We start from the raw sequence: 24,269 nt of genomic DNA, 5'->3' as shown, positions 1-24,269 counted from the left end.
TGTTTGCACTGAGTGAAGGCAGCATCTATCATGTTGTTTGCACTGAGTGAAGGCAGCATCTATCATGTTGTTTGCACTGAGTGAAGGCAGCATCTATCATGTTGTTTGCACTGAGTGAAGGCAGCATCTATCATGTTGTTTGCACTGAGTGAAGGCAGCATTTACCACAATTCTCTCACTGAGTGAAGGCAGCATCTATCATGTTTCTCTCACTGAGTGAAGGCAGCATCTATCATGTTTCTCTCACTGAGTGAAGGCAGCATCTATCATGTTTCTCTCACTGAGTGAAGGCAGCATCTATCATGTTTCTCTCACTGAGTGAAGGCAGCATTTACCACAATTCTCTCACTGAGTGAAGGCAGCATCTATCATGTTTCTCTCACTGAGTGAAGGCAGCATCTATCATGTTTCTCTCACTGAGTGAAGGCAGCATCTATCATGTTTCTCTCACTGAGTGAAGGCAGCATTTACCACAATTCTCTCACTGAGTGAAGGCAGCATCTATCATGTTTCTCTCACTGAGTGAAGGCAGCATCTATCATGTTTCTCTCACTGAGTGAAGGCAGCATCTATCATGTTTCTCTCACTGAGTGAAGGCAGCATCTATCATGTTTCTCTCACTGAGTGAAGGCAGCATTTACCACAATTCTCTCACTGAGTGAAGGCAGCATTTACCACAATTCTCTCACTGAGTGAAGGCAGCATCTATCATGTTTCTCTCACTGAGTGAAGGCAGCATTTACCACAATTCTCTCACTGAGTGAAGGCAGCATCTATCATGTTTCTCTCACTGAGTGAAGGCAGCATCTATCATGTTTCTCTCACTGAGTGAAGGCAGCATTTACCACAATTCTCTCACTGAGTGAAGGCAGCATTTACCACAATTCTCTCACTGAGTGAAGGCAGCATCTATCATGTTTCTCTCACTGAGTGAAGGCAGCATTTACCACAATTCTCTCACTGAGTGAAGGCAGCATTTACCACAATTCTCTCACTGAGTGAAGGCAGCATCTATCATGTTTCTCTCACTGAGTGAAGGCAGCATTTACCACAATTCTCTCACTGAGTGAAGGCAGCATCTATCATGTTTCTCTCACTGAGTGAAGGCAGCATCTATCATGTTTCTCTCACTGAGTGAAGGCAGCATTTACCACAATTCTCTCACTGAGTGAAGGCAGCATTTACCACAATTCTCTCACTGAGTGAAGGCAGCATCTATCATGTTTCTCTCACTGAGTGAAGGCAGCATTTACCACAATTCTCTCACTGAGTGAAGGCAGCATCTATCATGTTTCTCTCACTGAGTGAAGGCAGCATTTACCACAATTCTCTCACTGAGTGAAGGCAGCATCTATCATGTTTCTCTCACTGAGTGAAGGCAGCATCTATCATGTTTCTCTCACTGAGTGAAGGCAGCATTTACCACAATTCTCTCACTGAGTGAAGGCAGCATTTACCACAATTCTCTCACTGAGTGAAGGCAGCATCTATCATGTTTCTCTCACTGAGTGAAGGCAGCATTTACCACAATTCTCTCACTGAGTGAAGGCAGCATTTACCACAATTCTCTCACTGAGTGAAGGCAGCATCTATCATGTTTCTCTCACTGAGTGAAGGCAGCATTTACCACAATTCTCTCACTGAGTGAAGGCAGCATCTATCATGTTTCTCTCACTGAGTGAAGGCAGCATCTATCATGTTTCTCTCACTGAGTGAAGGCAGCATTTACCACAATTCTCTCACTGAGTGAAGGCAGCATTTACCACAATTCTCTCACTGAGTGAAGGCAGCATCTATCATGTTTCTCTCACTGAGTGAAGGCAGCATTTACCACAATTCTCTCACTGAGTGAAGGCAGCATCTATCATGTTTCTCTCACTGAGTGAAGGCAGCATTTACCACAATTCTCTCACTGAGTGAAGGCAGCATCTATCATGTTTCTCTCACTGAGTGAAGGCAGCATCTATCATGTTTCTCTCACTGAGTGAAGGCAGCATTTACCACAATTCTCTCACTGAGTGAAGGCAGCATTTACCACAATTCTCTCACTGAGTGAAGGCAGCATCTATCATGTTTCTCTCACTGAGTGAAGGCAGCATCTATCATGTTTCTCTCACTGAGTGAAGGCAGCATTTACCACAATTCTCTCACTGAGTGAAGGCAGCATTTACCACAATTCTCTCACTGAGTGAAGGCAGCATCTATCATGTTTCTCTCACTGAGTGAAGGCAGCATTTACCACAATTCTCTCACTGAGTGAAGGCAGCATCTATCATGTTTCTCTCACTGAGTGAAGGCAGCATCTATCATGTTTCTCTCACTGAGTGAAGGCAGCATTTACCACAATTCTCTCACTGAGTGAAGGCAGCATTTACCACAATTCTCTCACTGAGTGAAGGCAGCATCTATCATGTTTCTCTCACTGAGTGAAGGCAGCATCTATCATGTTTCTCTCACTGAGTGAAGGCAGCATTTACCACAATTCTCTCACTGAGTGAAGGCAGCATTTACCACAATTCTCTCACTGAGTGAAGGCAGACTCTATCAAATCTTGGTTAGAGTTGTCAGTTTCCTCCTATCTTACATATCTCATCGCTCACATTAACTTATAGTCAATGTATTTCATAAATCTTAACCCAGACCTGTTTCTCACATCTCTCTCTCTTTGTCACTCTTAGGAAACATCTCACTCAACACTGTTTAGAAACCTATGCTGTAGATCCCCTCAAGGAAGGTTCCTTGAAGCTGGTGAGGGGCTCTTGATCTAGAGAGTTGGATCTGTGCTCCAGTTCCCTGAAGCCTTACTACCTTACACATCCCCCCCTACAGGCGCTGTATAATCCTACGGGTTTAGCGCTTCCTCCTTGATTATTATAATAATAATATGCTGTAGATCATTCATAATTCCTGTTAAAATTGTCTTCATCATCAAGGTGCTCTTACGCTGAATTATAATATAGTTACATAGTGGGAACAAAAGCTAGCCATCTTTGTGCTGTCAGGTTCCATCACCCAGAATGGATTTTCCCCATTAAGTGATGTGACCTGTCACTCTCAGCCGGGAGACCTCAGTAAAGAGGCAAGAATGTCGTCTTGTAGTTCATTAATGGTTCAGTAGTTACGGTAGCTTCTGTAGTTTAGTTCCAGTAGAGCTGCAGTTAATAATGTTTAAGAGTTGTCATGTCTCTGGATGATCTATTCCACAAACAGGACAAATGGTTCTCTTGGGGCCAGGAGTCTGGCCTCAGATAAATAAAACGCTTAATAAAACGTGATTAATTTCTGGAAGGAAGGGTTCAGCGAGGGGCTGGATGAGTGCTTGTGAGTGGGTGTGAGAGGGGGTTATAGAGTGGTTGTGGTAGGGGTTATAGAGTGGTTGTGAAAGGTGGTTACAGTGGTTGTGAAAGGTGGTTATAGAGTGGGTCTAAGAGGGGCTATTATAGGGGTAAAATGCAATAACTGTGAAATCAGGTTGACACCTGCAGTGATAAGCGTCAACCAGAGCAAGACGAGATTTTAAAGAAAAGACACACGTTGAAGGATAAGCTTCTACGCAGACAATATGTGAGTTTATGAAGCTCTACATAAAGCGTAACATTGTCCCAGCTAAACATTCTTCTACATCCTCTGTGTATGTACTGTTGTCGGTAGTTCGCTATTTGAAGCCAAGATAAGGTTTCTGATGAGACTAAATACATTAGTAGAATCGCACTGTATAATAAAGTATGTAACAATAAAGAAAAGCAGTGGAGTGGAATACTGAAGAGAGAAATCCACTTGTAAATACAAGCCAGCGGTCGCTGGTGTTGGTCACCATCACGTCACTTACACCTACTTGAATTCCACTCATAGTGCTTGCTATTTTTTTGTTATCGATCGAGCTGTTGGACTGTCACTATTAAACTGGTTATCACTGGTCAACAATTTTTGAAAAGTTGTATGCTTCCTGAATCCAAATATCACCTTGAAAAATGCTTATCGGCTGTAGATGTAAAGACACGAGACATGTAATATTTGATTATTTTATTATAATGTACAATGTGTGTCTGTTTTAAGCTCTAATCCGTACCTATTCTCTGCCTTTTGCTTGACGCTTATATTGGGCTGAAGAATCATCTCTTGCCAATGTCCAGCAATAGTCTGCAAGCATTCTTGTGGCCCATTTGCCCTGGTACCGTCTTTCCATGGTTGAAATATTTGGTGAAATCTTTCACCATGTTCGTCACTACCTGCCCCATAGTTCGCTGGTAAAAGTCTAAATGTGAGTCCAAAAAGTGGATTTTAAATGACACGTTACATCCCATGTTCTTGTAAGCCTTGATGAGGTTTTCCACCAATTCTTCATAGTTGCCTTCCCTTCTGTTTCCGAAAAATCCCTTCGCCACTAACTTGAATGCTTCCCAAGCAACTCGAATTTGAGTGAGGGGAATTTTCATGTTAAATACTTGAATCCCTGATTGGATTTGTCCATAGCTTTTACAAAGTTTTTCATGAGCTCCAGTTTTATGTGTAGTGGTGGTAGCAAAATTTTGTTTGGTTCAAAAACGTCAAACGCTGGAGTGGAGTACTTTTGTAGAGACAACAAGAGGACCGTCATCTTTCACTGTTCAATCACTACCAGTTTATTTGTCAGGGGGGGGACCCCCACTTGAAACGTCTCTGTCATCAGGTAATTCACTGGTCAACAACATTTTTCATTCCAGGCTCTAATGATTGATGAAGCAGCCAGTCTCTTCTGATGTAGTGGGAACCTCTTACACGGCTGTCCTATTCACATAGAAAGCAGTAGTACTTGGTGTATCCGCCCTGTTTGGCTAAGAAAATCACCTACCTTTCACTACCTTGTACCACAGTACAACCACCTTCTATGACTGCTGGAACAATAATGAAGGTCAGTGAGACAATGAGTGTGGTAAGAAACACTGCCACCAGCCTGTTGGAACATGTTGTGACACGTAGGTGTATATTGAAAAGTACAGCTAACAAACAATTTTAACCATGATATTTATTATCAGTGACCTAAAATTAGTTGGAAATTGCTACTCTGGTCTCAGAAGCATTTTGGTTGTTGACCAGTGAATTACCTGATGACAGAGACGTATCAAGTGGGGGTCCCCCCCCCGACAAATAAACTGGTAGTGATTGAGCAGTGAAAGATGACGGTCCTTTTGTTGTCTCGACAAAAGTACTCCACTCCAGCGTTTGACGTTTAAATATCTATTACCGTGAACACCACACCTGATGCAAAAGAATGAAGATTAATGAGAAATATAAGTAGCCAGTTAACTCCTTGTATATTCCTCGCTCAGGTGTATGTAAACAACGTAGTTCTGCTGAGTCTGAGTGTTAGAAAATAGTGGCTGTTGTGTTCATTGTTGTTAGGTAAGACACATATGCAACAGTTAGGTATCTTTATTTCGAAACGTATCGCCTACACAGTAGGCTTCTTCAGCCGTGTACAGAAAAGTTGACAGAAGCAGAAGAGACTTGAAGACGATGTAATCAGTCCATCACCCTTAAAGTTTTGAGGTGGTCAGTCTCTCAGTCTGGAGAAGAGCATTGTTCCGTAGTCTGAAACAATATGGAGTTGAAGTGAGAGGATGGAGCCTTATATAGCCTTATACTAGTGAGAACGGCTGGATTTGAGAGGGACCTGACATCCCAAAGTGACCTACGTCTCACCTCCTGGCGCTATATAAGGCTCCATCCTCTCACTTCAACTCCATATTGTTTCAGACTATTTCAAATTTCAAAGTTTATTCTCTATAAGGATTACAATGCTGAGTTTACAGAAATTTGGTTATTGTGTGGTTTACATGTAGTAAAATTGTGATTACAGAGTGTACCACTAGAACGCTTAGCATGGCTAGGCATTTCGGGCAGACTTAGTTTTATTCTTAATTGTAAAATATTACAAATTATGAGGTAAGTTGGTATTATGGCTAAGTGACTAAATACTAGTTTGTGAGTTTAGCAATGTGAATGCTTTTGTTTTGGCACAGTACATAGTATCAGTATTGGAGTATCACAGGATTCATTATTTTAAGATTGAGATTAATATTTCTGTTTATGGTCAAATGAGTGAGTGTAAGTGTGAACCACCAGGTGGTATTCGTGTAGTTAGTTGACGGGGTGTATCAGGGAGATAAGATGTTTTCTAATGGTAGTTTTGAAGGTGATGAATGTGTCTGCAGTTCTAGAGTTCTCAGGTAGGGTATTCCAGATTTTAGGGCCTTTGACATACATTGAATTTTTGTAAAGGTTTAGTCGGACACGGGGAATGTCGTAGAGATGTTTGTATCTGGTGTTATGCCTGTGGGTTCTGTCACAACTATCAAGAAAGCGTTTTAGGTCAAGGTTGATATTAGAGTTTAAGGCCCTGTAGATGTAGATTGCACAGTAGTAAGTGTGGATGTACTGAACTGGGAGTAAGTTTAGGTCTATGAAGAGTGGGGGGGTGTGTTGCCAGGGATGGGATTTAGTGATTATTCTTACTGCAGCTTTTTGTTGGGTTATTATTGGCTTTAGGTGTGTTGCTGCAGTTGATCCTCAAGCACAAATAGCATAGGTGAGGTATGGATAAATAAGTGAGTGGTATAGTGTGAGAAAGGCATTTTGCGGCACGTAGTATCGTATCTTGGAGAGGATCCCAACCGTTTTGGATACTTTTTTGGTTATATGCTGGATATGGGTGCTGAAATTCAGGTTGTTGTCAAGGTATAGGCCTAGGAATTTTCCCCCATTATTTCTGGTAATTAGAGTGTTGTCAATCTTAATGTTAATTTGTGCATCTCCTGCTCTGCTACCAAACATAATATAGTAGGTTTTGTCAGTGTTAAGCGTAAGTTTATTGGCTGTCATCCAAGTCGACATTTTAATCAGCTCCTCATTCACAATGGTGTTGAGGGTGGCAAGATTAGGGTGAGAGATGACATAAGTCGTGTCATCAGCAAAGAGAATGGGTTTCAGGTGTTGGGATACGTTTGGAAGGTCATTGATGTATATGAGGAAGAGCAGGGGACCAAGGACACTTCCCTGCGGAACTCCAGTATCAAGTGGCCGTGTTGCTGATGCTGTGTCTTTAATGGTGACGTACTGATACCTATTAGTAATGTAAGATTTGAAATAAGCAAGCGCATGGCCTCTTATACCGTAATGATCAAGTTTGTGGAGTAGGATGTCGTGGTCTACTGTGTCAAAAGCTTTTCTTAGGTCAATAAAAATTCCTAGTGGATATTCCTTATTTTCCAATGCTGTGTAAAGCAGATCTAGCATTTTTATAATTGCAACATTAGTGCTTTTATTTTTCCTGAATCCAAATTGGCAGGGGTTGAGTATGTTTTGAGCCGTTATAAATGAATACAGTCTCCTGTGCACGAGTTTCTCAAAGATTTTGGATAGCAATGGTAAGTTAGATATTGGCCTATAGTTGTTTAAGTCTGTAGGGTCACCACCTTTATGTATTGGTGTAACCCTTGCCATCTTGAGTAGTTTCGGGAAGGTGCTAGTCTCTAGTGACTTGTTAAAAAGTAATGAAATAGCATGCGAAAGGACATGGGCCGCTCGCTTGTATAGTAATGGTGGGACATGAGACAGATTCCCCGAGTTATTTTTAAGTGACTTTATAATCTCAATGACTTCCGTGGGCTCAGTTGGTGCAAGATAGAAGGAATTAGGGAAATTCCCATCTAGGTAGTCCCCAGCATGGGCATTGGTATGTGGGATTTTACTGGCGAGATTAGATCCTATGTTTGAGAAGAAGTCGTTTATCTTGTTAGCTGTGTCAGTGGGATATAGTGGTGTTTCATTAGGTTTAGTTAGGACAATATTCTTGGTTTTTCTCAGTTTGTGGGTCCCTAGAATCTGAGAGAGTGTTTTCCAGGTGTTTTTTATATCTCCTCTAGTGTCTGTGAATCTACTGGAGTAGTATAGTTGTTTGGCTTTCTTTATTACTTTGGTGAGAACTGATGAATAGTGTTTAAGAATATCTTTGTGTATTAAGCCCTGTCTATATTGCTTTTCATATTGGTGTTTCTTGTCAATGGATTTCAGAATGGTGCTGGTTAGCCATGGGCAACCAAGCCGTTTGTTTGTGATCTGTTTTGTTTTTATAGGACAATGTTTGTTGTATAGTCTAAGTAATTTGTTAAGAAAAATGTCTGTCCAGTCATCAATACCATTGGCCTTGGAGAATTCTGTAGGCCAATCAACAGTCTCTAGGTCAGCTGTGAACTTCCTTACTGAGGCCTCGTCATGGAGTCTAAATGAGACTTTGCTGTATTCAAGTGGTGGTTTACTAATGTTTGTCAGGAGGAAGGTAGGGTAGTGGTCTGTAGTGCTATCTGTGATTATCCCTGATTTAAGGGGGGCTAGTATATTGGTCCATATGTGGTCTATTATGGTTGCACTTGTCTCAGTGAGCCTGGTTGGTTTAGTTATTGTTGGTATGAGAAGTGTGTTGTTCATATTGTTGATGAAATCAGTTACAGGCTGATCATCTAGTAAGCCAAGGTTGATGTTGAAGTCTCCAGCTAAGAGAAGGTGGTGCTTATTCATTTGTCTGTTTGTTATTAGTGACTTTAATTTCTCACTGAAATTTGGGATGTTTGTGTGAGGTATCCGGTAAATGGCACCGATTGTTATAGGCGTCTTAAGGTTTTTTACAGTAAAATTAGCAAAAATGTATTCCCCATATTCATCACTAAAGCAAGTGGTGCTAAGACAAGATAATTGGTTAGAGTAATAGATTGCAATACCACCCCCAACTTGGTTTGGTCTGCAGTTGTGAATTGCTGTGTATCCTGGTAGAGGGTAGATATCTATTGTGTCCTGCTCAAAACTTTAAGGGTGATGGACTGATTACATCGTCTTCAAGTCTCTTCTGCTTCTATCAACTTTTCTGTACTCGACTGAAGAAGCCTACTGTGTAGGCGATACGTTTCGAAATAAAGATACCTAACTGTTGCATATGTGTCTTACCTAACAACCTGTCGGTATTTTATACCATTTTAATGTGTTCATTGTTACAAGAGCAACAATCTTCTTTATTACGAAGGAGGATATTTGTGGCAGGTTATAAGTGAAGATTCTAAGTGATCACTCATAGGCGCACTTATCACTTATTATATGTCTGTTGAGTAATAATATTTGAAGTCGTTGTGTGTATCAACGGCACAACGCATCCACCTGGATGTTAATAAAGTATATTATACTCTTCATCCACCATTGGCTTTATTAATCCACTGATTGATAACGTCAACTGTGGATGAAGCGTCGTAATAAAACGTCATAAACCGCAAACTCTCTCTGATTAACGGACGTGAAGTCATCGTCTCAGTGCGTGAGGATCACCTCCTCTCAGTGAGTGAAGCAACCTTGACACGATGGTGAAGTGTTCTCAACCCTGCTACAGTGAGTGGAACTAGCTTGAACCTACCTACCTCTCTCTCTCTCTCTCTCTCTCTCTCTCTCTCTCTCTCTCTCTCTCTCTCTCTCTCCCTCCCAGACGGTATAGTAGCACCTTCACCTACCACCTCCCCCCTAAAAAAAATATATAATATTCGTTGAATACCTTTCTAAAATTTATGTCTAATATCTGTGAGTTTGGGATCAGTCATATATACAATTAAAATTCACCCATGTTGCCTTGGACCCCACGAGAGCTGGACCCCACGAGGTACAAGACCCCACGAGGTACAAGACCCCACGAGGTACAAGACCCCACGAGGCACAAGACCACCCCACCAGGCACAAGACCCCACGAGGCACAAGACCCCACGAGGCACAAGACCCCACGAGGCACAAGACCCCACGAGGCACAAGACCCCACGAGGTACAAGACCCCACGAGGCACAAGACCCCACGAGGTACAAGACCCCACGAGGTACAAGACCCAACGGGGGCTGGAAATCGTAATATCGATGAGTCATGAACAGAAATGGTTGGTTGGTTAAGTGGGTTTAAAGCCTATCAGCTAGACGAGGGTCATCAAGGCTGCGTCACACTTCATCATAAACATGACCATAAATTCTCTGTGTATATACTCTGAGAGACTTGCATCTTGCGGTTTATATTTCCTACTTACAGAGCTGTAGTAAATCCTTCGTTCTTTTGGTTTGAGGTTGGTCTCAGCCTGGTTTATGACTGGTCTCAACCTGGTTTATGACTGGTCTCAGCCTGGTTTATGACTGGTCTCAATCTGGGCTAGGACTGGTCTCAACCTGAATTATAACTGATCTCAGTCTGGGTTATAATTGGTCTCAGTCTGGGTTATAATTGGTCTCAGTCTGGGTTATTATTGGTCTCAGTCTGGGCTATAACTGGTCTCAGTGTGGGTTATAACTGGTCTCAGTCTGGGTTATAACTGGTCTCAGTCTGGCTTATAACTGGTCTCAGTCTGGCTTATAACTGGTCTCAGTCTGGCTTATAACTGGTCACAGTCTGGCTTATAATTGGTCTCAGTCTGGCTTATAACTGGTCTCAGTCTGGCTTATAACTGGTCTCAGTCTGGTTTATAACTGGTCTCAGTCTGGCTTATAACTGGTCTCAGTCGTCTGGCTTATAACTGTTCTCTGTCTGGGTTATAACTGGTCTTGGTCTGGGTTATAGCTGGTCTCAGTCTGGGTTATAGCTGGTCACAGTCTGGCTTATAACTGGTCTCAGTCTGGCTTATAACTGGTCTTAGTCTGGGTTATAACTGGTCTTAGTCTGGCTTATAACTGATCTCAGTCTGGGCTATAACTGGTCTCAGTCTGGGTTATAACTGGTCTCCGTCTGGCTTATAACTGGTCTCAGTCTGGCTTATAACTGGTCTCAGTCTGGGTTATAACTGGTCTCAGTCTGGGTTATAACTGGTCTCAGTCTGGCTTATAACTGGTCTCAGTCTGGCTTATAACTGGTCTCAGTCTGGGTTATAACTGGTCTCAGTCTGGCTTATAACTGGTCTCAGTCTGGCTTATAACTGGTCTCAGTCTGGCTTATAACTGGTCTCAGTCTGGCTTATAACTGGTCTCAGTCTGGCTTATAACTGGTCTCAGTCTGGCTTATAACTGGTCTCAGTCTGGCTTATAACTGGTCTCAGTCTGGCTTATAACTGGTCTCAGTCTGGCTTATAACTGGTCTCAGTCTGGCTTATAACTGGTCTCAGTCTGTCTTATAACTGGTCTCAGTCTGTCTTATAACTGGTCTCAGTCTGGCTTATAACTGGTCTCAGTCTGGCTTATAACTGGTCTCAGTCTGGCTTATAACTGGTCTCAGTCTGGCTTATAACTGGTCTCAGTCTGGCTTATAACTGGTCTCAGTCTGTCTTATAACTGGTCTCAGTCTGTCTTATAACTGGTCTCAGTCTGGCTTATAACTGGTCTCAGTCTGGCTTATAACTGGTCTCAGTCTGGCTTATAACTGGTCTCAGTCTGGCTTATAACTGGTCTCAGTCTGGCTTATAACTGGTCTCAGTCTGGCTTATAACTGGTCTCAGTCTGGCTTATAACTGGTCTCAGTCTGGCTTATAACTGGTCTCAGTCTGGCTTATAACTGGTCTCAGTCTGGCTTATAACTGGTCTCAGTCTGGCTTATAACTGGTCTCAGTCTGGCTTATAACTGGTCTCAGTCTGGCTTATAACTGGTCTCAGTCTGGCTTATAACTGGTCTCAGTCTGGCTTATAACTGGTCTCAGTCTGGCTTATAACTGGTCTCAGTCTGGCTTATAACTGGTCTCAGTCTGGCTTATAACTGGTCTCAGTCTGGCTTATAACTGGTCTCAGTCTGGCTTATAACTGGTCTCAGTCTGGGTTATAAATGAAAGTGAATTTTCAGATTTAATCTTTGCTACATTTTCACCTATCAAGGATGAGGGGGGGAGGGGGGGGGAAGGAGCGTTGATGTGAAGCTCTAGATCCAGGGAACTTAATAATAATATATTTATTTCTACAGGTACATGTACAAGGTATACAGGCCTAACTGACATACTATATAGAAAGCCTCTTGTTATGCTGGGCATTTCGCGCAAATTAGGACACTTTTGTCCCAGGATGCAACCCACTCCAGTCAACTAACTCCCAGGTCCCCATTTTACTGATGGGGAACGTAGACAACAGGTGTAAGGGAACACGCCCAATGTTTCTACCCTCGCCGGGAATCGAACCCGGACCCTCGCCGTGTGAAGCGAGAGCTTTTAGCCACCAGGCCACGGGCCACCGTACTTGAGCTACTTGCACCCCTTTCAGATCAAACCTGATTTCTCTCGTCTCCGCTTCTCCAGGCACGTATGACCCTTACGGGTTTAATGCTTCCAGTGAATGATAATCAAAACTATAAAAAAATGATAGCGTACTACTGTACTCTTCAGTATGACTTAAGGGAGATCAGCAAGTGTGGTTGCACTCAGGATGACACTCATATTGGTACGAGGACTGTCATCAACCTGCGCTCTAACAGTGCCTTAAAATCTGAAATTCGTTGAAACTCCCATATGCCACAACTGTGCTCCGGGGCTCCAAGTTTAGCCTGGGAAATGCTGGTAAAACTGGAGATGCCATATCGCATGTCCCATGCATAGTGCACATGGTCTCACCATCACAAATGGTAAAATACAGTGTGCACCTTCCATGTCCCTGTGCACCAGCACGGCGTTACCTTCTGGTCGTTGGCTTGGAGTACAGATATTTATTAGCCTACACCTCTGTTTTAATATTCGACAAGGGTGGCGTAATAAATTTTTGGGAAAAGCTTTTCATGCCATATATTTGGTGTTCAGCATCGAAATATTTCGTCCTTAATGATTTTCCACTGCCTCTTCTGTCATATACGTGAGACATTCAGTGCTACTGTATGTACTAGGTTTGTGAATTAGACATATGTGCAACAAAGAACAATATACAACATAAAAGACTGAAGAGATACAAAGTCTACAGATGTTGCACATGTCTAACTCATTATCCTGTCTGTATTATATACCAGTGATATACGTGCACTATGTTCATAATTATTATGTCGTGAAGAACCTCTGGAGTGTTGCTGGACATGAGGAAGGAAAAAGGCACTTGATGTACTTCACAAGAGACTTGGGTAAAAAGTTGAGGTACAGGCAAGAATGAGAGGGAATGTACTCTGGTGGATCAATGAGCACCTTAGGGTAAGGAAACAGAGTGATCGTCCCAGTAAAGAGATATCAGCTGGGATGGACTGGCACTCCGTAATTTGGATGTAAATATGTATAGATTAGCTTTATTAAGTGAGTGTAATATAATAATAAAAACATGAGCAAACAGTACTTACCAAGACTTGATGACGAAGCAGTGCAGAGCAGCACAGTGTGTGACGGCGTGACTGGTTGGACACAGCAGCACAGTGTGTGTGTGTGTGACGGCGTGGACACAACAGTCGTGTGTGTAGACACAGTAGCACTATGTATGTGTGACGTCGTGGACACAGTAGCAGTGTAGGTGATGGCGTGGACACAGCAGCACTGTATGACAGACTTTACACACACCAGTACACACTTGATGTGTTTACCCAAGGTATATGCAAGTACACAGGTTTCACGATAAAACACAGGTTGTACGCTAGTAGATTTAAGTGTCTGCGTCAATTTAGTAAAAGAGAAAGATGAACGAGCTTCTACACTCACTGGTGTCTCCTGTTAAGGATGCAGGTGGACAGACACCATCCTTGTAAAACTTGTCCTGAGCATTGTTGAATGTATGCTGCTCGCCTTAGTGGTGGATGGAAGAAGCAGTCGTATTTACAACACTCAATTCTAAACAGAGAAATGAAATTCTCAGAGTATTGGCGGCTTCTACCTACAAATGAGACGTTAAACTACCTATTTAATATTCACTGTCTATTTGTAGTTACAGCAGCAGAGTTACACTGGTTGTATATTGTTATCAAAAAGGGAGAAGACAATCTGTCTCATCTAGCCAGGTAATCAATGCTATTTAAAACTTAATCCAATTGGCATACTATTTCAATAAAAGTTTTTTACACTAATGTTCGTAGTATATCCCAAAACAAGGCACGAATTTCTATCAGAGCGTTCATATATTATTGTTGTGAGTGAATCTTGGTTTAATCCAAACAGCATTCTGAAAGCAGAAATAACTTTATCTGGAAACACTATTTTGAATATTACTCTAACTCATTAACCAGGCGATGAAGTGACCCTGTAACTTAACAGTGAACTTAGTGTGATTAAAATTAAAAAAATCTCATTAAAAAAACAGACGACTGTGTATTTGTGGAGATTTATGACAGTAAGAACGGAGAAAGTATAGTCAGTGAAGTAGATTGTTCCCAAATAAAGTAAACAACTCCATTTCGAATGACGATATTAAACCATTAAGAAATAACGAAGCAATAATAGTTAGTGACTTTAATATCCCTAATATAAACTAGATATTTTATCAGAGAACCAAGAAGCTACCAGACCTTCCAACATGATTAAAGACAGCTTTCTAAAGCAAATTTTCACGTCGGCTTCTCAGGGCAACAATATCTTTGATGTCGTTCTTACCACAGATTATAACCTTATCCAATCATACGAGGAAGGAGAGAAACTAGAACTTGGAGGTCATAACATCATTGATCTGGATAAGATGCTGCTGCGCTCGGAGACGCAGAAGATGAGTTTTATTGTTGACAAGCGCAAAGTAGTGCATTTTGTATATAAAAAAATTAAATGCAAAATGTTTGACAACAAATTTGAAAAATAAAAAGAGAAAAGGACCTGAAGGAATTATAAATATCAAATAATGTCTAACTGCTGGTAACAAACCTAACTGTATCTTAGGTTTCATTGCTAGAAATTTTTAGTACAGAAAGCCACACAACATGTTGATTCTCTATGATGCACTTATTAGACCGAATCTTGAATACGCTTTATGATTTTGGTCTCCAGATTGCAGAAAAAGCAAAGATAAACTGGATAGGGAACAATGAAGTGCAACTAAGTTAGCACCATTACTGAGAAATAAATATAAAGAAACACTCAAAGTGCCTGACCTTTTCTCTCTTAAATAACTAGAACTACGAGATCTCATCTAAATCCTTAAGATATTTAATGGTTGTGATACACTCAAACACGAGGAACTGTGTGAAGTGCATGGTGAGTCAATATCTCGAAACAATAAGTTCGCGGCAAGAAATGTGACATGTACATACAAGTTTTTTTTACAGTTTTACCAGAATACAACAAACTGCTGCTCTAGTTGGGAAAAGTGAAGATAATAAACTCATTTAAGAACCAGCTGGACACTTTGAAAATATAAAATACGGTTACTGTGCTGAGACAAACTGAAATCGACGAATTCATGATATTAGTTCAACAACCTCGACTAGTGATGGTAGTAATAGAGATTACCGAGGTTGTTATGGTAGCAGTGGGCACCGGGGTCCTGTTGTTTATATCAGCACTACAGCATCCAGCAGTAGGACTAGAGGTAACTAAAGGTAGAACTACAGCTACACACTGCTGTCTGAGCAACAGTGGAAGAACAAGAATAAATGAAGTAGGAACAGTGCTCAGAAGTAGAGGTAGTACGAAGCTCATGCAGGAATATTGCAGGGTGGTATGAGGCTCGTGCGGGAATATTGCAGGGTGGTATGAGGCTCGTGCGGGAATATTGCAGGGTGGTATGAGGCTCGTGCAGGAATATTGCAGGGTAGTATGAGGCTCGTGCAGGAATATTGCAGGGTAGTATGAAGCTCGTGCAGGAATATTGCAGGGTGGTATGAGGCTCGTGCAGGAATATTGCAGGGTAGTATGAAGCTCGTGCAGGAATATTGCAGGGTGGTATGAGGCTCGTGCAGGAATATTGCAGGGTAGTATGAGGCTCGTGCAGGAATATTGCAGGGTGGTATGAGGCTCGTGCAGGAATATTGCAGGGTAGTATGAAGCTCGTGCAGGAATATTGCAGGGTGGTATGAGGCTCGTGCAGGAATATTGCAGGGTAGTATGAGGCTCGTGCAGGAATATTGCAGGGTAGTATGAAGCTCGTGCAGGAATATTGCAGGGTGGTATGAGGCTCGTGCAGGAATATTGCAGGGTAGTATGAAGCTCGTGCAGGAATATTGCAGGGTGGTATGAGGCTCGTGCAGGAATATTGCAGGGTAGTATGAGGCTCGTGCAGGAATATTGCAGGGTAGTATGAAGCTCGTGCAGGAATATTGCAGGGTGGTATGAGGCTCGTGCAGGAATATTGCAGGGTAGTATGAAGCTCGTGCAGGAATATTGCAGGGTGGTATGAGGCTCGTACCCTCCATCCACTTATATTACTCCTGCGAATTCTATCCCATTTTTATTTCAATATGGTATACATGTATATGGTTTATCTTTTCCCTATTTCATGCCGGCGGTGGTAGGAAGGAATGGAGGGTAGGAAGAGAGCAATCCACACTTTTGTCCTTGTCTCGAACACCTCGATAATACATGATAGCCCTTAATTTAGATAGAAATAGATAGTCCTCAGCAGATAGCCTCGGTGTAGACTTGAAAGTCCTCTGCTGTCTTTCTCATGTACTCTCTCTCTCTCTCTCTCTTTCTCTCTCTCTCTCTCTCTCTCTCTCTCTCTCTCTCTCTCTCTCTCTCTCTCTCTCTCTCTCTCTCTCTATGTCTTTGCACAGTTAATGGATCAAAGCACCTCGACACTTCCTACTCATCTCTCCCTTTCATTTCCTCTACTTTATTTCCTATTAACATTATATGCTCGTCGCGAGGCAGCGTTCCCCAAGATGAGAGACTTTTTTTTCCCATTTGCCTCATCTGCATCGCCAGCGTCTTAAAATTTTTTGTATAAAACAACAATTTCCTTCTCCCGGACACTCTTACTTCTCGTACAAGTTCCTGCTGGCGCATTGTGCGTTCATCTTGAAAATATATTGCAACTAGTATGTGATAGTCTGTGAATTCTTGGATGTTGATTTATTTCTAGAATCATGTGATATAATTTTCACTATTGCGATGTATGTGTGTGTGTGTGTGTGTGTTTGTGTGTGTGTGTGTGTGTGTGTGTGTGTGTGTGTGTGTGTGTGTTCTGTCTGGCAGCTCGTCGGTGTCCCCCTGTCTTTTTGACCAACTACGAAACATCATGTCAGTGTTTGTATGGAACATCCACACCTGTACTCACCTACTTGTACTCACCTGTTTGTGATTGCAGGGGTCGATTCATAGCTCCTGGCCCCGCCTCTTCACTGATCGCTACTAGGTTTTCTCTCTCCCTGCTCCATGAGCTTTATCAAACCTCGTCTTAAAACTATGTATGGATCCTGCCTCCACTACGTCACTTGTCAGACTACTCCACTTCCTGACAACCATATGACTAAAGAAATACTTCCTAACATCCCTTTGACTCATCTGAGTCTTCAACTTCCAATTGTGATCCCTTGCTTCTGTGTCCCATCTCTGGAGCATCCTGTCTCTATCCACCTCGCCAGTTCCTTGCAGTATTTTATATATCGTTATCATGTCTTTCCTAACCCTTTCGTCCTCCAGTGTCGTCAGGCAGATTTCAATTAACCTTGCTTAGGACATTTCCCTTAGCTCTGGAACTAGTCTTGTTGCAAACATTTTTACTTTCTCTAATTTCTTGACGTGCTTGACCAGGTGTGACTTCCAAACTGGTGTTGCACACTCCAGTATGGGCCTGACGAACACGGTGTACAGAGTCTTGAACGATTCTGCAAACAGGGACACTTCCGAGTCTACCCCTTCCGTCATGTCATACTCGTATACCAAAAATAGCACTGGTCCTAGGATTGACCACTGTGGAACCCCGCTCGTCACAGGCGCCCAATCTGATACGTCGTCACGTACCATGGCTCGTTCTTGCCTCCCTGTCAGGTATTTTCTGATACATTGCAGTGCCCTTCCTGTTAAGCGTACCTGATCCTCTATCTTTTGCACTAATGTCTTGTGAAGAACTGCATCGACGGCCTTCTTGCAGCCCAAAAAAATGCAATCTACCTACCCCTCTCTCTCGTGTCTTGTTTCCATTACCTTGTCGTAAAACTCCAGAAGATTTGTGACACAGGATTTTCCTTCCCTGAATCTGTGCTGGTTGTCGTGTATAAGCTTGCTCCATTCCAGGTGCTCCACCACTCTCCTCCTGATAATCTTCTCCATGACTTTGCATACTGTAGACGTCAGTGACACTGGTCTGTAGTTTAGAGCCTCGTGTCTGTCTCCTTTCTTCCATACCTCGGGTAGTTGCCCAGTTTCAATGAATATGTTGAAAATTATTTGTGGCACACACAGCATCTCTGCTCCCTCACTAAGAACCCACGGAGAGATGTCCAGTCCCACCGCCTTTGAGGAATCAAGTTCACTTAGCAGCTTCTTCACCTCCTCCTCGGTTGTATTTCATCCAGCACTTGTTAGTATTTCCCTTGTTGGTGTACCCTCCTGTTCTGACTTCCAAGAGTCCTTGCTGTCTCCCTTGTAAATACTTCCTTAAATCTCATGTTGAGCTCCTTACATATTTCGTAGTTTCATGCGAGCTCCCCACCTTCCTTCCTCAGCCTGATTACCTGGTCCTTGATTGTTGTCTTCCTCCTGATGTGTCTATACAACAGCTTCAGGTCAGGCTTGACTTTTGATGCTATGTCGCCTTCGCACTGTTTCTGGGCCTCCCTCCTTTTCTGTGCATACTCGTTTCTGACTCTTCGACTAATCTCTTTATGTTCCTGGGTCTTTTGTCTTCTGTACTTTTTACGTTTTCTAGTACACTTAGATTTTGCCTCCCTACATATCTGGGTAAACCAAGGGCTCGTTCTGGTCTTCCCATTATTTCTGTTGCCCTTGGGAACAAACCTCTCCTCTGCCTCCTTGCATTTTCTTGTTACATAGTCCATTTCATTTACTGATTTTACCACTGAACCTCTTGCAGGAAGTTCCTCATGCCTGTGTAGTCCCCCCTCTTTTGTAGTTTGGCTTTACCCATCCTACTCCTGTTGCCCTCTCCACTTGTAACCACTATGTATTCACAGCTCAGAACCATGTGATCACTAGCTCAGAGGAGCCTTCATATGTGATGTCCTCGATGTCCGAGCTACTCAGGGCAAATAAGGTCCAGTCTTGCTGCTTCATCTTCACCTCTCTCTCCCTGGTAGTGTCCCTAACATGTTGATGCATGAGGTTTTCCAGTACCACATCCATCATCTTGGCTCACCATGTTTCGGAGCCTCCATGTGGCTCTAGGTTTTCCCAATCATTCTCCTTGTGATTGAAATCGCCCATAACGAGTAACTTTGCTCTATCCGTGTGAACTCTTCTGGCCACCTCAGCTCTCTTCATATTCTTCTCTTGGCCTCCTGCCACTCTGTGGCAAGTTGTACATCACTGCAATGATTACCTTAGGTCTCCTAGACTGAATTGTACCTACTATGTAGTTCCTTTCTCCCAATTCGTCCATTCCTTCCATTTCCTCAAATCCCCATCGGTTTTAATGAGTGGTGCAACTCCTCCTCTGCTCCTGCTATCTTTCCTCAGGATCTGATAACCAGGTGTGAAGATTGCGTCTGTTATCTCGGCAAGTTTTATTTCTGTGAGTACTATGATGTCTGGGAACATCTCCTTGATTCTTTCTTGCCACTCTTCGCATTTATTTGTTATTCCATCTGCATTGGTATACCAAACCTTCAATTCCTTTTCTAAAACTGTGGTCTGAGGAGAACGTTGGGGTTGGGAGAGTAGGAGACCTGGTGGGGAACTATGGGGGGGGGTTGCTCTGGGGGTGGAGTTTGTGATAAGGGAGGGTGGGGGCAGTGGGTATGGTGTCTGGGTTTTGGGTTAGGTTGTTTGGATGCATTGGGGTTGTTGTCGTTGAGGTCCTCCTGTAGGGGGTTCTGGGGGAGGTTGTATTTGCTTTTCCTCCTGAGTCTGAGTTCTGCTCATCTCTGTCTTTGCCTCTCGTTCCTCATTGCATCTTTGTACCCTCTCTTTCAGTTTTTGCCTTTCTTCTTGTGTTTCTGTTGCGGTCGAGGTACACCCTCCAGTATGTCAGTATGTCCCTTAGTTGTGCTTTCTCCTGCAGGATCCTGTTTCGAGCCGATTCTTCCTTGAAAATCACTTTGACTGGTCTGTTTTTTCCTCTTGCAAACCCCCCTAATCTCAGAAAATTTGTCAACAGGATCATGTCGTCCTGTCCTATTCCTTGCATAATATTTTCAGTTGTATTTTTCTCCCCCCCCCCTTCCCTGTCTTCTTGCTTCATAAGTTCCCCTTCAAGTTCCTGGAGCCCATAAACAAAAACTGACCTCTCCCTTTCATCTTTCCACTGCATTTCCCTTTGTGTCTCCTGAGTCGATTTAGTTGCCTCCATTGCAGTGTTCCTTCAATCTCTTTTCTATCTGATGTCCCTGTGCTCAGTGGTTTGTCATTTTCCCTTTTCAGCTTTACCTGGGCACTGCTGTGATCTGTTAGAGGCTCTGCTCTTTCATTTTCTTCAGTCCCCTCGTTTGTTCCTGGTGTGCTCATCTTTTTCCCGGGCTCCATGGTGGTATGATAGGGCCTCCTCATACAGTATAACTCCTTTGTTCCCTACAGTCCCCTCGTTTGTGACTGTTGTAGCAGTTCCCAATGTCATGCCCATACTGTTCTTTGGTTCTTTGGACTGTTTCACATTTTTTTAGTTCATCTTCTAAACTCTATCTTAGCTTATGCTGCTGTGGCTTGTAGCTCTCATTTCCTTCTCTCTGCAGCTATCCTCTCATCTATTTTTTTGCTAAGCTCTTCTAGCTTCCTTCCCCACTCTTCCCTTTTCATGAGCTCTGTCACCCAATCTTCCCTCCCAGGCTCATCCACCAGTCCACCAGTGTTTGTGTGGAACAACGTCCACACCTGTGTATATGTCAGTGTATGGAAGAACGTCCACACCTGCGCCTCACACTCTTGTTTCTCTTAGCGTCACGAAACATACGAAAGGTAGGGAAGGGGGGAGGGAGGAGGTGGGGAATGGTATCTTGACGCCGGTGAATCGCTCTCGATCTCAGGAATCGGAGCTTCCTCACCTCCTTCCCCTCCCTCCGACATTCCTGATTGTCTCGCATTCACCAGGCGCTGTATGACGCACACGGGTTTGGCACTTACTTATGAACAATAATAATCTTCGTAACCAATTACTTTATCCTCTACACTTACCTCTCTTGCCTCATATGCCTACACTCTACTCACTTACCTCACTTATCTATCTCACCCGCTTTGCTTACACTTGCTTCACTCATTAAACCTCTTCATTTCCTTTACCGTCTGTGTTCTTCGTCTTGATATCTTAATTATCATCATTAGTACTCGTATTTTCCATCATGCAAATTCCTCATTAAGGAAAAAAAACGCTGCCTACACCTACGTAAACTTTCCTTTATTAAATTCCAGACTTCACTGCCTCAACATTTTCTGAAGAAATTCGTGAGGAGGAGAGTATTGAATCACTGTGGATGAGAGAACTTGCTTTAAAAAAGTTACGTGAGCAAACACCAGGACATATTTATTAGAAAACGTTTCTCTCCTGGGGCCTAGATCACTTCTAACACACACACACACACACACACACACACACACACACACACACACACACACACACACACACACACACACACACACACACACACACACACACACACACAGTTATTTTCAACCTTAAAGAATAACAATGCACAATACCGAGACTGGTACAATACACAAATAACCAGCTCGTAGGAGAATGAAACTGGTTCTCTTCTCTTCACGCTTGTGTGTGACTAACTAATGGTCCGAGTCGGACCGAAATGTCGTCATAAGTTTTAAGGTCCCAGGACCGAAACGCTTTCTAATAAATATGTCCTAGTGTTTGCTCAGGTGAATTTTTAAACCAATTTGTCTGGGCTATTTACCAAGGTTTATACCACAAGAAAACTTGTCAGAGAAATCCAGAACGGATTTATGGATGGCGAACACTGTTTTTCGAACTTACCAGAGTGTTTCAATGAAGTAATACCGGTAAGACAGTGATGGGTGAGCTACGTGTTCTTGGATTGCCAGAGTGAGCTTGACAAGGTGTCCAACCAAGGCTATACAAGAAACTAGATAGACAGGCAGACAGAAAAGATAGTGATCCAGTGGATCAAGTAGATTCAGTGGATCAACAGGCAGGATGATCCAGTAGACCAACGTAAATCAGAGCCTGGGCTAGCGTTCAGCTTGTTTCTGTTGAATATTGACGCACCCAACACCAAGTAAAATTTTCTTTAAAATACGCTAGTGATTCGACCTAATTCCTGGCACTGCCTTCACCTGACCTGTTTTCTGAGTTATTGCTCCACGTATGGACCAACAGGCCCATACTTGGAGCAATAACTCCAAGTATGGGCTTATCTTATGGGAACCTCACAGTTCTTATTCGTTTGCGACGCGATGATGGTCCAGGATGGACAGAAACGTCGTTTAAGTTTCCTCTCGCCATGTTAGGAGCGGTGACTTGCTGCAGCCACGACATTCTTGCTGACTTGTAAGTTACATCGTGTATTGTGACTTATTCATCTTTCATTGTGGCGTACTTGTCATATTTTGTGACCTACTCATCATGTACTGTGAGTTACACATTGTGTTTGGTGATTTATTCATCATATTTCATTTATCATGTTTTAATTTACTCATGTTTTGTGACTTATCACGTGACTCAATTTTGTGATTTACTCATCATTTTTGTGATTCATTATGTTTTATGATTCATCGAATATTGTGACTTATCGTGTTTATGACTCACCAGGTATAGTGACTTATTCATAATTCATTTGCATATGTGACTAAGTATGATACGCAAAATTTCTTAAGGTCTACTCTAAGTCTGGTCTGAGACCATACTTCCTTGTTGACTTCCTCATTAACCAGGCTATTACTGCCAGCGGCTAGCAGGCCTACATAGCTCTAATGATGCATCTAATTCTCCTACCCATCAAAGTCATTAAGTCTGTCAAGCGAAGATAAGCCGTCGTGAACGAGAATACACGTACCATGAAAGCTTCTGGGGCTGTGGGACAAGACAGTAAAATCACAGTTGGTGCCTCTGATACAACCATGTCACAGAAGTGCACGTTGTAAAAAAAAATCATAGCATTTGTAAGCCCCATGGCTGATTGGTTACAACGATGGGTCTGATATATGCATGGACCACGGTACGAGTTTGTGTCTATTCTTCTGCTTATTCATTAATAGTCGCTCATTACGATTTGCCGTGGGTTCATGGAATATATATATATATATATATATATATATATATATATATATATATATATATATATATATATATATATATATATATATATATATATATATATATACACGACCCTGATATTCAGTATTATTTTTATCTGTTTCAATATATATATATACGGAAAACATAAACACGTTGCCTGCGGTGTCAGCTTTATTTGTGTGGTGCAGCACAGCACCAGCCAATATGTTACAACCCGCCCAACACATCTCTCTATATATACACACAAATATGTTACATTTTTGTTTAAACATTTTGTTAAGTTAAACGTTTTTTATGTAAATATTTAAAGTACGTAAGTCCCTTAAACCTTGTTTTTAAACAAGACAACAGTGTCAAATATAAAAGATGGTAAAGATATTTATTGCTATTAGTTTTTAATTATGTTGAAGATCACCTCCTGGGTTGTGTATTTCGGAGTGTATGAACCACAAGTTTTGAGTTATTACATATGCTAACTCACAAAATCCTCATTATAATTAAATATCTATAGTATTTTTACCTAAAATGACACTGTACTGACAACATGTGGACATTCTTGAAATGGAATTTCTCCTGGATCAGCGAATTCATCGCCCGAGAGCAGCGATAAATGCCCTGGGCATCAGTTAACTAAGAGCACTTGTTGAATAAGTACCCACTGAGTGTCTGGATCATTCTATTGCTCAAGCGTTATACAACAGTGTCACGACTATGGAACCATATAAAAATCCCGAGAATTGAAAACAATAAACAAGCCACAAACAACCTCAGTGATAAACGGATAAAGGAAAGTGAGTGTAAGTGATGACCCTGGGAGTGTAGGGTAGTGTTCTCTCAACCCTGGGAGTGCAGGGTAGTGTTCTCTCAACCCTGGGAGTGCAGGGTAGTGTTCTCTCAACCCTGGGAGTGCAGGGTAGTGTTCTCTCAACCCTGGGAGTGCAGGGTAGTGTTCTCTCAACCCTGGGAGTGCAGGGTAGTGTTCTCTCAACCCTGGGAGTGCAGGGTAGTGTTCTCTCAACCCTGGGAGTGTAGGGTAGTGTTCTC

The 24,269-nt window shown here is 42.4% G+C and overlaps 1 protein-coding gene across 3 annotated transcripts in view; it reads right to left on the bottom strand.

Annotated features, from left to right (window-relative positions):
* Positions 1 to 24,269, bottom strand: part of LOC128686280 (notch homolog 2 N-terminal-like protein R) — a 925,742-nt gene that overhangs the window by 887,234 nt on the left and 14,239 nt on the right. For all 3 annotated transcript variants that reach the window (XM_070085813.1, XM_070085809.1, XM_070085808.1), the window contains exon 2: positions 13,276 to 14,084. The gene's annotated coding sequence lies outside the window, so the exon portion shown is untranslated. The remainder of the gene's footprint in view (positions 1 to 13,275; positions 14,085 to 24,269) is intronic.

This window comes from Cherax quadricarinatus, chromosome 17 (assembly GCF_038502225.1).
Source record: "Cherax quadricarinatus isolate ZL_2023a chromosome 17, ASM3850222v1, whole genome shotgun sequence".
NCBI lineage: Eukaryota > Metazoa > Arthropoda > Malacostraca > Decapoda > Parastacidae > Cherax > Cherax quadricarinatus.
The sequence above is the reverse complement of the archived record's forward strand: the minus strand, read 5'-3'. Positions and strand labels throughout refer to the sequence as shown.